The sequence below is a fragment of the Peromyscus maniculatus genome, chromosome 9 (genome assembly GCF_049852395.1).
Source record: "Peromyscus maniculatus bairdii isolate BWxNUB_F1_BW_parent chromosome 9, HU_Pman_BW_mat_3.1, whole genome shotgun sequence".
NCBI classification, from domain to species: Eukaryota; Metazoa; Chordata; class Mammalia; order Rodentia; family Cricetidae; genus Peromyscus; species Peromyscus maniculatus.
This window is the reverse complement of record NC_134860.1, coordinates 101,575,094-101,591,442: the sequence shown is the minus strand read 5'-3', so window position 1 is coordinate 101,591,442 and position 16,349 is coordinate 101,575,094.

Here is a 16,349-nt window from a genome sequence, read left to right as displayed (position 1 = left end):
CCAATGCAGGCTCCCCAGCTGTCAGTCCAGAGTCCAGGAGCTCCCACTAGCTTGGGTCACTTGATTCAGCTATCTCTGTAGTTTTTCCCATCGTGATCCTGGTCCCCCTTGCTCCTATAATTCCTCCTCCTTCTCTTCAACTGAACTCCAGGAGCTTGGCCAAGAGCATTGCTCTGGGTCTCTTCATCTTCTTCTATCAGTCACTGAATGTAGGATCTATGATGACAATTAGTGTAGACACCAATCTGAGTATAAGGGAAGGCTAGTTCAAGCACTCTCTCAACCATTCCTATGAGACTTAGCTGGGGACATCCTTGTGAGTTCCTGGGAATTTCCCTAGCTCCAGATTTCTCCCTAACCCCTTAATGGTTCACTCTGTCAAGATATCTCTTTCATTTCTCTCTCTCTGCATCCTTCCCTCAACTCAACCATCTTGAACCCTCATGTTCCTACCTCCTATTCCCTCCCATCTGCTGCCCCCTCCCAGTTTACCCAGGAGATCTTAACCCTTTCCCTTTCCTGTGTACCTCTTAGTGTCCTCCTCTTTACCTAGCTTCTCTGAGGTTGTGGATTATAGGCTGCTTATCCTTTGCTTTATATCTAGTATCCACTTATGAGTGAGTACATACTGTGTCTTTCTGAGTCTGAGTTACCTCACTCAGGATGATTTTTTTTTCTAGTTCCATCCATGCCTACAAATTTCATGATGAAATTGTTTTTCTTTTTTACCACTGTGTAATACTCCATTGTGTATATGTACCACATTTTCTTTATCTATTCTTCTGTTGAAGGGCATCTAGGTTGTTTCCAGGATCTGGCTATTATGAATAATGTTGCTATGAACATAGTTCAGCAAGTGTTCTTGTGGTGTTCTTGTGGTTGAGCATCTTTTGGGTATATGCCCAAGAGTGGTATTGTTGGGTCTTGAGGTAAGTTGATTCCCAAATTTTCTGAGATACCACCATACTGATTTCCAGAGTGGCTATACAAGATTGCATTCTTACCAGCAATGTAGGAGTGTTCCCCTTTCTCTACATCCTCTCCAATGTAAGTTGTCATCAGTGTTTTTATCTTAGCCATTCTGACAGATGTTAGATGGTATCTCAGAGTCGTTTTGATTTGCATTTCCCTGATGGCTAAGGATGTTGAACAATTCCTTAAATGTTTTTTGACGATTTGAGATTCTTCTGCTAAGAATTCTGTTTAAATCTGCACCCCATTTTTTATTTGGATTATTTGATATTTTGATTTTGGTTTCTTGTGTTCTTATATATTTTAGAGATTAGCCCTCTGTCAGATGTGGGGTTGGTAAGATCTTTTCCCATTCTGTAGGCTCCCATTTTGTCTTATTGACAGTGTCCTTCATCCTACAGAAGTTTCTCAGTTCCAGGAGGTCCCATTTATTAATTGCTGCTATCAGTGTCTGTGCTACTGGTGTTATATTTAGGAAGTGATCTCCTGTGCCAATACATTCAAGGCTACTTTCCACTTTCTCTTCTATGAGGTTCACTGTACCTGGATTTATGTTGAGGTCTTTGATCCATTTGGACTTAAGTTTTGTGCATGGTGATAGACATGGATCTATTTGCATTCTTCTACATGCTGCTGTACAGTTATGCCAGCACCATTTGTTGAAGAAACTTTCTTTTTTCCATTGTAAAATTTTGGCTTCTTTGTCAAAAGTCAGTTATTTGTAGGTGTGTGGATTAATGTCAGGGTCTTCGATTTGATTCCATTGATCAACATATCTGTTTTTATGCCAATATCAAACTGTTTTTATTTCCATAGCTCTATAGTAGAGCTTGCAGGCAGTGACAATGATACCTCTGGAAGTTCCTTTATTATATAGGATTGTTTTGGCTATCCTAGGTTTTTTGTTTTTCCACTTGAAGTTGAGTATTGTTATTTCAAGTCTGTGAAGAATTGCATTGGAATTTTAATGAGGATTGCACTGAATCTGTAGATTGTGTTTGGTAAGATTGCTGTTTTTATTATGTTCATGCTACTTATCCAAAAGCATGGGAGATCTTTCCATTTTCTGATATCTTCCTCAATTTCTTTCTTCAAAGACTTAAAAGTTCTTGTCATACCGGTCTTTCACTTGTTTGGCTAGAATTACCCCCAAGACATTTTATGTTTTTTGTGGTTATAGTAAAGGGTGATGTTTCTCTGATTTCTTTCTCAGCCAGTTTGTATGTAGAAGGGCTACTGGTTTGTTTGTTTGTTTGTTTGTTTGTTTGTTTGTTTGTTTTAGTTAATCTTGTATCCTGCTACATTACTGAAGGTGTTTATCAGTTGTAGGAGTTCCCTGGCAGAATTTTTGGGGTCACTTATGTATACTATCATATCATCTGTAAATATTGAAAGTTTGACTTATCTCTTTCCAATTTGTATCCTCTTCATCTCCTTTTGGTGTCTTGTTGCTCTAGCTAGAAATTTGAGTACTATATTGAATAGATATGGAGAGAGTGGGTATCCTTGTCTTGTTCCTGATTTTAGTGGAATCGCTCTGTGTTTCTTCCCGTTTAGTGTGATGTTGTTGGCTCTTGGCTTGCTGTATATTGCCTTTATTATGTTTAGGTATGTTCCTTGTATTCCTGATCTCTCCAAGACCTTTATCATGAAGGAGTGCTATATTTTGTTAAAGGCTTTTTCAGCATCTAATAAGATGACCATGTGGTTTTTTCTTTCAGTTTGTTTTTGTGGTGTATTACATTGACAGATTTTCATATGTTGAACCACCCCTGCATCTATGGGATGATGCCTACTTGATCATGGTAGATGATATTTTTTATGTGTTCTTGGATTCCATTTGCTAGTATTTCATTGAGTATTTTTGCATCAATATTCATGAGGGAGATTGGTCTGTAATTCTCTTTCCTAGCTGTATCTTTATGTTGTTTGGGTATCAGGATGACTGTAGCCTCATAAAAAGAGTTTGGTAATGTTCCTTCTGTTTCTATTGTTCAGAACAATTGCAGAAGTATTGGTATTAGCTCTTCTTTGGAGATCTGGTAGAATTCTGCACTGAAACCATATGGTCCTGGGCTTTTTTTTTTTTTTTTTTTTTTGGGTTGGGAGACTTTTAATAACTGTTTCTATTTCCTTAGGGGTTATAGGTCTATTTAAATTGTTTAACTGATTTTGATTTAATGTTGGTATGTGGTATTGTCCATTTTTTAGATTTTCCAATTTTGTGGAGTACACATTTTCAAAGTATAGCCTAATAATTCTCTGGATTTCCTCAGTGTCTGTTATTATGTTCCCATTTTCATTTCTGATTTTGTTAATTTGGATATTCTCTCTATGCTTTTAAGTTAGTTTGGATTAGGGTTTGTCTATCTTGTTGATTTTCTCAAAGAACCAACTCTTTGCTTCATTGATTCTTTGTATTATTCTCTTTGTTTCTATTTTATTGATTTCAGCCCTCAATTTGATTATTTCCTGTTGTCTACTCCTCCTAGGTGAGTTTGTTTCTGTTTGATCTAGAGTTTTCAGATGTACTGTTAAGTCACTAGTGTGAGATTTCTCCAACTTCTTTGTGTAGGCACTTAGTGTTATGAACTTTCCTCTTAGCACTGCTTTCATAGTGTCCCATAAGTTTGGGTATGCTGTGCATTCACTTTTGTTGAATTCTAGGAAGTCTTTAATTTCTTCATTTCTTCCTTGACCCATCGGTGATTCATTTGGGCATTGTTCAGTTTCCATGAGTTTGTAGGCTTTCTGCAATTTGTGGTGTTGTTGAATTCTAACTTTAAGCCATGGTGGTCCAATAAGATACAGGGGGTTATTCTAATTTTTTATATCTGTTGACATTTGTTTTGTTACTGAATATGTGGAGAAGGTTCCATGAGGTGTTGAGAAGAATGTATATGTGGTAATATATTGTGTACCCTAATAAAATTTACATGAAGATCAGAGAAGCAGAGCAAGCCACAGCAACCACCTCTTACCTCACTAATTCCTCAGCCTGAAAGAGCCTTTAGTTACTGTCTCCTCATGCCTTATATAACTTTCTCTGCCATGCCATCACTTCCTGGGATTAAAGGCATGTATGATTCCCAGTACTGGGATTGAAGGTGTATGCCACCCACTGCCTGGCTCTGTTTTCTCTCCTAGACTGAGTCAATCTCACTTAGTCCAGGATGGCTATGAACTCACAGAGATCCAAATGGATGTCTGCCTCCTGAATGCTAGGATTAAAAGTGTGTGCCACCACTGGCTGACTTCTATGTTTAATCTAGTTGTTTGTTTGTTCTGTCATCAGATCTTCAGGTAAATATTTTTTAGGGTACACAATATATCACCACATGTGTGTTTGTTTGTGTTTGGGTAAAATACTCTATAGATGTCTGTTAGGTCAACGGGGTCATAACATCTGTTGGTTTTCTTATTTTTCTGCTAAGTTTCTCTCTGGCAGACCTGTCTAGTGGTGAGAGTGGAGTGTTGTGGTGATATTTTATTTGTGCTGAAATGTGATTTTATTTGTATGCTAATAAATAAAGTTTGCCTGGAGATCAGAGGATATAGCCATAAAGAGAAGTCAGGCGGTGATAGCACATACCCTTAATCTAATCACATGGCAGGCAGAGTCTCTGTGTGTTCAAGGACACAGCCAAGCATGGTGACACTCACCTTTAATCCCAGTACCAACCATAGAGACCTGGAGGTCTGTATAGATAGGCAGTGATGAGGAAGTTATGGGGCTGTGCTTAGAGCCAATGAGAAGGCAGAATAGGAAGGCAATAAAGGTGCAGGTTAGATAGGAAGAAGCTCTCTCTTGGGAAGCTATGGTGAGGTGCTAAGCTAAGGTTAGTTGGTGGCTATTGCTCTGATCTCTTTGGCTATTACCTCTGTATTTGGCTCTGTGTTTCTTATTTAATAAGACTATTTAGAAATTCATCTACAGAGTCTTGAATTCTCCCACTATTAGTGTGTAAAGTTTGATGTGTGATTTAAGCTTTAGTAATGTTTATTTTAAAAATGTAGGTGACCTTGTGTTTTGTAGTGGGTAGCTACTCCAGCTTTGACCTAGAAGTACTACCCTCAGTGAGGCTTCCATAACTGTCATGCCTACCTATGACCTGCCCCTAAGGCGGGGCCACAGCAAAAGCCCTTAAGACCTGAGATCTGGACATACCAGCTCTCTTCGTTTCTGGTGATCCTGGATGCTGGATGGTAGACCGAGCAGAATTCTCCAGATATTGGGGGATTTATTAAGGCAACTCTATGTAGTTAAAAGGGAGGTTTATTTTGGGGTAACTTACAAGTAAAGGGATAGGTTACAAGATCTGGGAGAAGTGAAGTGCAGTCCAGCAGTGTTCTCTGGAGAACTCTGCTTGGTCTACCATCCAGCATTCAGGATCACTAGGAACCAAGAGAGCCAGCATATCTGGATCTTAAGGGCTCCCATCTTGGCCCCGCCTCAGGGGCAGGTCATAGGTGACAGTTACCAGAAGGTTCCACTGGGGGTAGTACTTCCAGGTCAGGGCTGGAACAGCTGCCCACTACAGTGTTTAGGGAATAAATGTTTAGAAGTGAGACTTCATGTTGATGAAATTTTCCTTTAATGAATATGTAATATCCTTCTCGATCTCTTTTGATTAATTTTAGTTTTAAATTTATTTTGTTAGATATTAGGATAGCTACACCAGCTTGTTTCTTAGGTCCATTTGATTGGAAAATCTTTTCCCAACCCTTTACTCTGAGATAATGTCTGTCTCTGAGGTTGAGGTGTGTTTCTTGTATGCAGCAGAAGGATGGATCCTGTTTTTGTATCCATTCTGTTAGCCTATGTCTTTTTATAGGTGAATTGCATCCATTGATACTAAGTGATATTAATGAACAGTAATTGTTAATTCTTGTTCTCTTTGGTTTTATTGGTGGTGATGGTAGTGTGTGTGTGTGTGTGTGTGTGTGTGTGTGTGTGTGTGTGTGTGTGTTTTCCTTGTTTGGAATTTGCTGGTGTGAGGTTATCTATTGCCTGTATTTTGGTGGTTGCAGCTAACTTCCTTGGGTTGGAGTTTTCCTTCTAGTATTTTCTGTAGGACTGGATTCGTGGATATGGAATGTTTAAATCTGGTTTTGTCATGGAATATCTTGTTTTCTCCATCTATGGTGATTGAAAGCTTGGCTGGGTATAGTAGTCTGGGCTGGCATCTGTAGAACATCTGTCTAGGACTTTCTGGCTTTTAGAGTTTCCATTTAGAAGTGGTGTGTGATTCTGATAGGTCTGCCTATATTACTTGACCTTTTCCCTTTACTGCTCTTAATAATCTTTCTTTATTCTGTATATTTAGTGTTTTGACTATTATGTGTCAAGGGGACTTTACTTTGTGGTCCAGTCTATTTAGTGTTCTGTAAGTGTCTTGTACCTTCATAGGCATGTCTTTCTTTAGGTTGGGAAAGTTTTCTTCTATGATTTTGTTGAATGTATTTTCTTTGCCTTTGAGCTGAAGTTCTTCTCCTTCTCCTATCCCTATTATTCTTAGGTTTGGTCTTTTAATGGTGTCCCAGATTTCTTTGATGTTTTATGTTAAAAATTTGCCAGATTTAACATCCTTTGACAAATGAATCTATTTCCTGTATTGTATCCTCAAAGCCTGAGAGTCTCTCTTCCATCTCTTGTATTCTGATGGTTATGCTTGCCTCTGTAGTTTCTGTTTGTTTACTCAGATTTTCCTTTTCCTGAATTCCCTTGGTTTGTGTTTTCTTTATTGCCTCGATTTCAATTTTCAAGTCTTGAACTGTTTTCTTCACCTGTTTGTTTTTTTCTTGGCTTTCTTGGCTTTCTTTAAGGGATTTACTGATTTCCTCCATTTCTTTAAGGGATTTTTTTTAAATTTTCTCTTCTAGGGCCTCTATAATCTTCATAAAGTTGTTTTAAGGTTGTTTTCTTCCGGATCATCTTAGTTGGGATTCTAAAAATAGGTCTTGCTGTTATAGGATCACTAGGTTCTGGTGGTGCCGTATTGTTCTTTATGTTGTTGAATGTGTTCTTACACTGCCTTCTACCCATTTCTTCTTTTAATCCCTACAGATGGAGCCCTGGGTTACTTTTCTTCCCAGTGGGTACAGGAGGGATTTATGGCTCCAGTGGTCACTGGTGTTGCAGGAAATAGTTGGAGAAGGGGTGAGGGGATACTGAACTCAGGTCTCTGGGGCTGTAATGGCTGATGTGGGAGGAGCACGGAATGTGCCTTCCAGGCCTAGCGGCTAGAGAACTGGGCTGTCCAGTCAGTCAATCAGGGCCTTACTTCTTCCCAATCAGTGCAGGGCGGGCAGTGTATGGTTCCAGTGGTTGCTGGTGCTGTAGGGGATGGTTGGTGAGGGGGTAGGGTAGGAGGCTGCTGTCAGTATGGCTTGGGGGGGAACCTTAATTCATTTTTTAAAACTGCATTTACTCTCTTAGGCAGTCATTCTATGTACTAACAAGGAGAAAAAAATCCATTTATTATTAAATAATATGACAGATCTTTGAAGAGATTCCATTTGTTTTTTAAGTACCACATAAGGCAAATGCTCATCATAAAAATCTGGTCCCCACAACAGTCCCTGACAGATGGTGACATGGCTTGATATACAGCCATGAATATTAGTTTATTGGCTGGTATCCATCAAAATCATAAAAGGATGATTATGTGTCACAGATGATTAAAAATGCTAAAATGTTTGTTAATGAACTTTAGTTTGGGGAACATTTTTAGTTCTCATTGGGGTGTGTCCTGTCAGAAATAAAAAAAAAATCAAGGTATCTGTCTAATTGTACAACGTTTAGTAAATTTATTTGAGAGTGAAAGAAAGAGCAAAGGTAAGAATGACTGATGGAGAAGCTGAGGGAAATGAAAGCTGTAGGTGCCATTTCACCGTCTTGAGTCACTGCTCTGTCTCAGTCACCTGCAAAGAACTATATTGCTTGATTGTTTAGACATTAGAACACACAAAATGTCTATCCTGTGTCTGGGGCAGGTAGGTGTCTGGCTGTCCTGGAGCTGGGAGTAAAGCTGAGAGAAAGGATAGCAAAAGGCCAGAGAACTCGACCCCCATCATAGCGTCTCCAGGTCACTCTAGTGAGACACATTGTAAATGAATGTTTGGTAAGCTGTTCTGGGTTTTTGACTCTCCTAACTACCTTGTTAAAGGAAGAACTCACAACAGAGTGAATGAAGTATACCAGTAAAGACCTAATGTCTTTAATTACTGGACCAAAAAGAGATTTCTTCAGTGATGATCAAATGAATATGACCCCCCTTTACCTCCAAAGAATTTAATTTGACCAAAGAAGAAGCCTGGCTGAATTTTCCATGAGGTTATCAAGTTGTCCCTGAAGAATCAAAAAATATTCTGTATTTTAGTAACTGACTATATATATATATATATATATATATATTCCATTTCATTGTTTTAGTTTTATTGTATTTATAATTCCAACAAAATATTTCTTTAAACTTAATATAAAAATCACTTTATGTAGGATCTGTCAGTAACCCCATTTTTATCTTCTTTTTATTTGTATAAGAGAAAATTTCTCCCACTGACTTTCTAGGGTGTGTGTAAAAAGACGTAAGAAGTGGGAAGTGTTCATTTAGTTGGGATTCACATCTCCTCTCTGAGTCCCCTTGTTCCCCACTCCTCTTCCTCCCCATCCCCCCTCCTCTCAGGGCCCCCCAAGTCTGCTGGCCATATTCAGTCTGGACTTTTCCAAGTGCCTCTGGCTGCAGTCATATCTACAATGAACCCTTCTCCTCAACCGTACCATAGAGTGCTCATGCCCTTATTTTCCTTCATTCCATACCGAAACCCCAGAAGCAGAATATGAGATCCCTTCCGAGGGACTCGGGCTCTCAGAACCAAGCTGCTGCTCTGACTCTCCTAAGTTACGGGCAGATCATTTGTTTCTGCTGGCTTCTGCCACTCACTGTACTTGACTCCAAATTCTAGAGTCCACTTCTTCAGCCACCTGCTCTAACCATCCACCTGCCCTGAACTACTCAGGAAATGTGCCATCTCTGGCTGCTGGAGCCTCTTACATTTTCCAGGGTGCCCGGCACATGGGCATCTCAAGCTTACTTCCGTACACCACACGGGCAATTTTCTACTAAGACACTCTCCCAACTCCCTATATTTGAACCCTTACTTTTCCCAAAAGGCTCTCCAGTCTGCCTTTCTAGCAGCTTTCTTCTTTCCTCCTCTACTGGGTAAGTATCAACCCGGAGTTTCCTGCTTTGTCTACTATTACTACACAAGTCACATCGGTGTGCCAGCATGCTCCTCTCACCCTACTGGCTCCCTCACATAGGAAGGGATGTCTCTCCTCTGGGATCTGGGACATTTCTCTTTGACAAGTCTCTCATTCTGCTTGGGTATGCCCCAGACTGAAATTCTTGTCACCATGACACTTACTGTTCTCAGCTACTTCCTGGAGCGTTCTTACCTACCCCTAAGAGCTGCATGTCTCTCAGCTTTCTGAAGCCCTCCTGGGCCTGAGTGACCCTGTCCCTCCTGTCTCTCAGGTCCCTCCTGGAATTCCTGTACCTTCTTTATATCCTCCTAAATCTATACTGTGACCCTTTTCCTTGTCTCCCCCTTTCAGATGTCTGTTCTGTCTCTTTCTTATGCCCTTCTGTGTGGTGACATTTTATCTATGTACCTTAATAAAGCTTATCTGAGGATCAGAGGGAAAAAAACAGCCACTATATTAAACATAGAAGTCAGGCAATGGTAGCACATGCCTTTTATCCTAGCATTCAGGAGGCAGAGACCCACTCGGATCTCTGTAAGTTCAAGGCCACACTGGGAACAGAGCCAGGCATGGTGACACAGGCCTTTAATCCCAGCACTAATCATAAAGGTCTGGAGGTCTATATAGACAGACAGGAAGTGATGTGGCTGGGATGTAGAGAGGAAGTGAGATTGCAGAACAGAAAGGCATATAGGCATGGGTATACAGAAAGTAGGTCTCTTTGGAGACTGAGGCATCTGTAGGGTGAGGTTGGCTGTGGCTTTTCCTATTCCTCTGATCTCTCAGGTATTTACCCCAATATCTGGCTCTGGGTTTTTATTAATAAGACCGTTTAGCAATTCGTTTTACACTCCTGGGCCTCCAACTTCCTTACACTTTCCTGGGCCTCTAGCTTCCTTATCCATCCTGGACCTCGGGCTTTCTCATCCATCTTGGGTCTCTAGCTTCCTCACCTATCCTGGGCCTCTAGCTTCCTCCTGCCATCCTGGACATTATATGACCCTTTCTCCTTTCTTCCTCAGAAATTTTATTAAAGTTTCATTAACTTACTGCAGATGGCTTAGTCTCAGTACAGCTCAATCAATGGCCAAAGACTGGCACACTAGATTTTCAAATTCTCTTATATGGTAACTTCAGCCGCTACAGAAACAAGTGCTCCCAAATCTCTTATATCTAAACTTTCTTTGCTTTACACTCCCCAGAGTCTCTTATCCATGATTTCTCTGTGACCTACTCTCAAGAAATCATCTAAGACTATTACATAAGCACCCTTTATCTCAAAACTTTTAAGTTCATTAGGTGTGGTTAAAAAAAAATTGTAAAAATCTATAACAAAAAGTTAGCTTAAGGCGGTGGCACATGACTTTAATCCCAGCACTCGGGAGGCAGAGCCAGGTAGATCTCTGTGAGTTCGAGGCCAGTCTGGTCTATATAGAGAGAGATCTACAGGCACATCTACAGTTTGGACAGGCACCAAAACTACACAGAGAAACCATGTCTGGAAAAACAACAAACAAAAAAACCAAAAACTGGTTAGTAGTTAAAAAAGCTATACATAAAATCTATACATAGGATATATTAATTTGCTACAGTATATTATATATGCAATACATCTCTCAGTTAATACATGTATTTTAAATATATCCTTATATGAAAATACATATTTAAGATATATAATATATATAATTATATTTAAATATACAAATATGTGTATATAAAATCCTTCTCATTTGGATTCAGTGCTTATTTAAAAATATATCTACAAGGAAAACAGATGGTTTTAAATACCAGTCATGTGATTTGCATCCATTTTGGCTGATGACATCATTAGGATGGAAGCAAACCTATGGCTGGTCGCCATTTTTACTAAGGATAAAGAGCATATGTCATGGATTAGATGATTGTGTAGTATAAATCAACAATTATAAAACATCTTAGTTCTACTGAGCTTTTGGTTTATCACTGTATGTCCCTTTTTTATTTAGAAGACAATAGCAGATCTCCAAAATATTTTTGATTAATATGGACTTTTGTATGATAAATTCCTAAGGTTATTTAGGTCTACTCAGATTAACAAAAGCTGACTTAACTAACCCAACTGTACAACACCAGACTTCTAGAAAAAAAGATTAGATAAATAACAGCATATATTTGATAAATAAATTATGTTTGATAAATAAGGTTTATATATTCCTAAGTTCTATTCAGATTAACAGTAATGATTTGAAGATATATGTATAGCCTTTTTGTGTTTGCTAACTTTGTTAAGCTTTAGTTATTTGGATAAACTGAGTCATATAAGAAACTGATATTCTATAATGGTGCACTATAAAAAAAAATCAGGAAAGTTCCCTATCTCCCTATGGTCAGCTTATGGCTTAAAGTTTACTACATTTGTGCCCAAAAGGTTTATTTTGATACTAAAAGATCTTCAATTAAATCTTCATCTAAAATTTTTAAGGATCAAACTTAACAGGGATAAAGCTATAAAATCTTAATCTTACAAAAGTTACTAACTTGTAAACTGTTAAAGGTGATTAAGACACACAAGTTAATGCTCAGTTGTCTTATAAATGACAAAATTCTTACTGTACTCAGAACTAGGCTTATTGTCATGATGAGTATGAATGTAATTCATTTAGTGACAAGCTTTATTTAGCCTACTATGTATCTTTTTAAGGTTAAGTCTAAAGCAAGTAACTAAAAACAAGTAACATTTATTTAAAATCAGGTATATTTAATAGATAATGGTCCTCAAACTCTTCAGAGATGTGCTATACATGGCATTTAAAGTGTTTAATAGAAAAAGCTTACCATAATAGACAGAAATGCCAGCTCCTAGTCACAATCCTAGAGTCTCCAAAAAAGATGAGGGCATAGTCAACTCCACCTGGATTGTGGTAATGCAAACCAATGGGAAAAACTATTCCATGTTTCACCCATCACCAGGACATTATATGGACAAGCAAGACACTGGAGAATTGATTGCCCCATTTTGCCAAGACAAGGTAGATCAGTCCCCAAGTTCTTCCTTCACTGGAAAGTCTCTTGGATATTCTGGGCCTGAAGACCAAAGACTGACACTGCCCTGGGACCTCTGGCCCCAACAAAGCCATTAAGACCCTGGGAGCCCAGGGTAACCATCCAGAAATCAGTAAGTCTCTATCATTTTAACTGATACATAGGCCATTGACTTCCTGTTATAATTTATTCTTCTCAGATCTCTGATAATATTGACAGCTAACTATAGCCTTATGTTAAGAGCAGCAGGCAAAACCCTCCCTGTCAAGGCAGGCACAGACAGTTTAACTTGCTGGCAAACTCTAAAAGAAATAAACTCACAAAACATATTTAATTATATATATATATATATATATATATATATATATATATATATATATATATTTTACTATTCCTTTGTTTAAAGGAACTTACTCTGCAATGGCTTCTCTCAATATGTAGCCACTCGTGTTTTGTGGTGAATGTTTGGATTGAAAAAATGTTCAAAGTTTAAGTTGTAAGGGTCTCAGAAAGTGATTTAAGGTATGCAAGACATGAGAAATGTTTCAGGCTTCTTTCCATTGCTATGCTATTGTTATACTAAGACTTGAAAAGTTCAGAGTTTTAGCATTAATCAACAGAGTTCTGATAAGCTATTAATCTAGCCCTAGTATAACAATGGCCACACCATAGTCACAAGCTCAACTTTTTAAATTTTCTTTGGTTGTCTTCTAAGTATAGACTTAGAAGTGCTTCTCATTCACACTAAACTCATTTCTGTCTAATCTATATGAGCAGGTCTCTAGATATATAAGAAAAGTGTTAATGCCTTTAACCCAGAACCATATCTTCCAGTCCCCCAGCTTTTACTATGACTCAAAGGCATGAGTCTACTGCTTTTTTTACAGTGTGGATTTCAGTACAGATTACAAACAGTGGTAATACTGATATGGCTAAAACTTATATCTCTTTTCATAAACTTAAAAAATTCTTGTAAGCTTCAGAGAGTCATGAGTCTTAGATACACCTGTCACAGGTCAAATGGACTCAAGATAAGTACTCCTGTCAATCAACAGCCTATGTTTCCCACCTGTCTATTCTTGAGGGTAGGATCTATCTTCCTTGCCTTAGTCTTGGAACTATTCTCCCCCTCCCACTACATGGAAACTTCAAGGATAACTATTATCCTCTAAGCCCTTTAACTTTGTCTTATGTCCCTAGTTTATATCTGTCCTAGAAGATTTTCAGTCAACCGGAGACTGCAAGCTGCCTATAACATACCAGCCCCAGGTGTTCCTTTGAAATCTGTATCCCCAGCTGCTGCAAAGTGGCCTACACTTTACCAGCCACAGGTGGCCTCACAGAACCTGGCAGTGAGAGAAAAACAGGTATCTCCAAGTTGGTACTTCCCTCTCCCTTTCCATCTTTTGGCCATTATTCCAGCCTCCCTGCCCTTCCACACAATACCCCGGTTTCAGCAGGAAGTAGTTATAGAGGAGATTATGTAGCCCTTTAGGATCAACTAACAGCTGGAATGTTAGCTCTCAAAGAATCTGGAACAAGAAGTCTCACACAGTACCCGTGGTCCCTCCCAGCATTCCTCACCCCATCCCCTACCCTAAACCTCACCAACCCAGGGGCTGGGCTTCTCGTCTCTTCCTCCAACCTCTGATCTGAGTGTAAGTCAGCCATTTTGGCTATACATTCTCTTGGTCTATTGGCTCACTCTTGGACACTTGGTCCAGGACTCTTCTTTTGGTTCACTTGCCCCCCTTCTCTTCCTCTCTTGACCCCTTCCTCATCTCGTGGCCCTATTCAGTCCACTGGCCATGTTTAGTCTGGACCCTTCTAGAGGCCTTTGGCTGTTCTCTCCCTCATATCTACAATGAACCCTTCTCCTCAACCATACATTGGAGTGGTCATGTCATCATTATCGTTCAGTGTTAAAATATTATTTATCACTAAGCATTTTAGAAATGTCTTAGTGTCCATTTTCAGTATCTATAGGCAAGTTTGATAGCTAAAAGTTAAAGGTAGCATTTATTCAATTCAAATGATTAAACAGCATTAAAGTAGTATTTGTAGACACAGTGACTCTAATGTTAACATTAAAACCTAGTTAAAAGACAAAGGGATCCCAGTAAAACTACAAAGACCCAGAGCATTACAAAAGTCCAAGAGAGCCATACCCTACAAGTTCCAAAAGGTACTAACAAACTCCCCACTTCATAAGTAAAGAGCAAACAAAGCATTTTAGCGAGGAGTGATGGATGAGTTGCCATTGGCTTCTGAGGCTGGCTTTTACCATTTCCCCCACCCTGGTTTCCAGATAAAATACTGCCAGTGTGAACTGTCCAAACACTATCTGGCCCTATCAGAAGGTAGAAGGCCTTGCAAAGATATCAAACGCTCCTCATATAATCACTAGCCATGTTGCAATTACATAGAGAGTTGCCATCTGGTATAATCCTTTTATCTTGTTTCCCATTCAGAAACAGAACACTTTCCTTTAATTTGCTTATATCAAAAGCAGTTCTGGGGCCAGAAATCTGGGAATATTTTCACAGTCTTTGAAAGCTTTCTGGCCTACATTTAGCCTCTGGGTATTTACTACTCCCATCCAATAAAGTCTGTCCTGCTCCTCAGCATTGAACCTTTGGATTAGCACAATGCCCAGTGTTTACATTTCCCTCCCTTGAAGCCTAGGACCCATCTCAGAAATATTAAAGAGATAAGAGGCCTTATGAAAGCTCTTAAGACACTCTACATTTGGAGCAAACAATGGACTATTTACTTGGCTTATCTTAGGATGGGTGTTCCCTCAGTTCATTAGGGAAGGGCCAGGGTAGAGGAAATTTACACAAGAAACTCTGGGCCTCACAAATCTCCTAGGAAGTAGCTAGACCTTTGGGGTACCAGCCTTGTGACCTCAGCCAGGGCAGCCAGGCTCCAAACAGAAGATACTGTCTCAAGTAAAACCTTTCTCTTCTTGTCAAAGCTCAGTATTCTATAACTGAAATAAGAGACATGTATATAGGTTGGGTATTGTTAAGATTTATGTATCACTCATTTATGAAAATAACTGAAGACTACTCAAGTGAAAAGTAGAGTTTATTTATCGGGAGCTGGTTACAGTATGGTAATCAGCCACTATCAATGCATTTCTCAGTAACTTGGAGCAGGAAAATAAAAAACTACACTGATAAAAAGGAGGCTATTAGATAAATGCCCTGACAGCAAGTTTTTGGGAAGGGGAATGTAGACATGGGCCAATTAGAAGTAGAACACCCCCATATAATTAGTTTGGGAAACACATTTGGTTTCTGCAGTTTATCTTAAGTTAAAAGCACAAGCAAAAATAAAGGAAGCTGATACTTATTGAGCAAGACCTGGAGGAGGCTAGCTGTTACAGAGGTTGTTCTTCAACTTCCCGGGATGGTTCTTGTCTAGTGTTTGGGTCAAAGTTCTATTTATTATGTGGTCATTCTGCCTTTCATGTGGTTCTCATCTTCATTTTTAAATCATTCTAAAATGAAATAATATCTAGGAAACTTAGGAGAAGAAAGTAACCATGAAATTGTGCCTAGATATTAACGCTAGAACAATTTGTGTTTTAAAGAAAACCTCTGTATTCTATCCCAAGTTATGTTCTTGAAAGAAACTTTAGAAAATAACGTAAAAATGTTTCACTCAGGAAAATTGTTTGATTAGGAGCTAGAAATAAAACCTGCCCCAGTGGTATCTGTTTTTGTTGATCCAGTTTCAAAATGGCATTATAAAGGGCTAAATTGTTTGACAAGCAATATTTCAAACAGTTACTGAAAAATAAACAATTTGTGTAGAATGAACAAGCAGAAGACTGAGAGGATGAGCCAAGCAGGACTGGAGAGTTGTGAAGATGTAGATGCAGTAACTGCCTTGTAAACCAAGCCCCGGGATCCAGGGATGGTTACCCTGCAGAGAGGAGAGAGGGGATTCCAGGATGCCTCCAAGGCTTCTGATCCACAGGTGATCTGGAGAGCGGAGCTGTCAGCTGAGACCAATTATGAAAGAGGAGAAACACTGGGAAGACTCATCAGGAGAAAAGGAAAGCATAGCCCTGAAAATC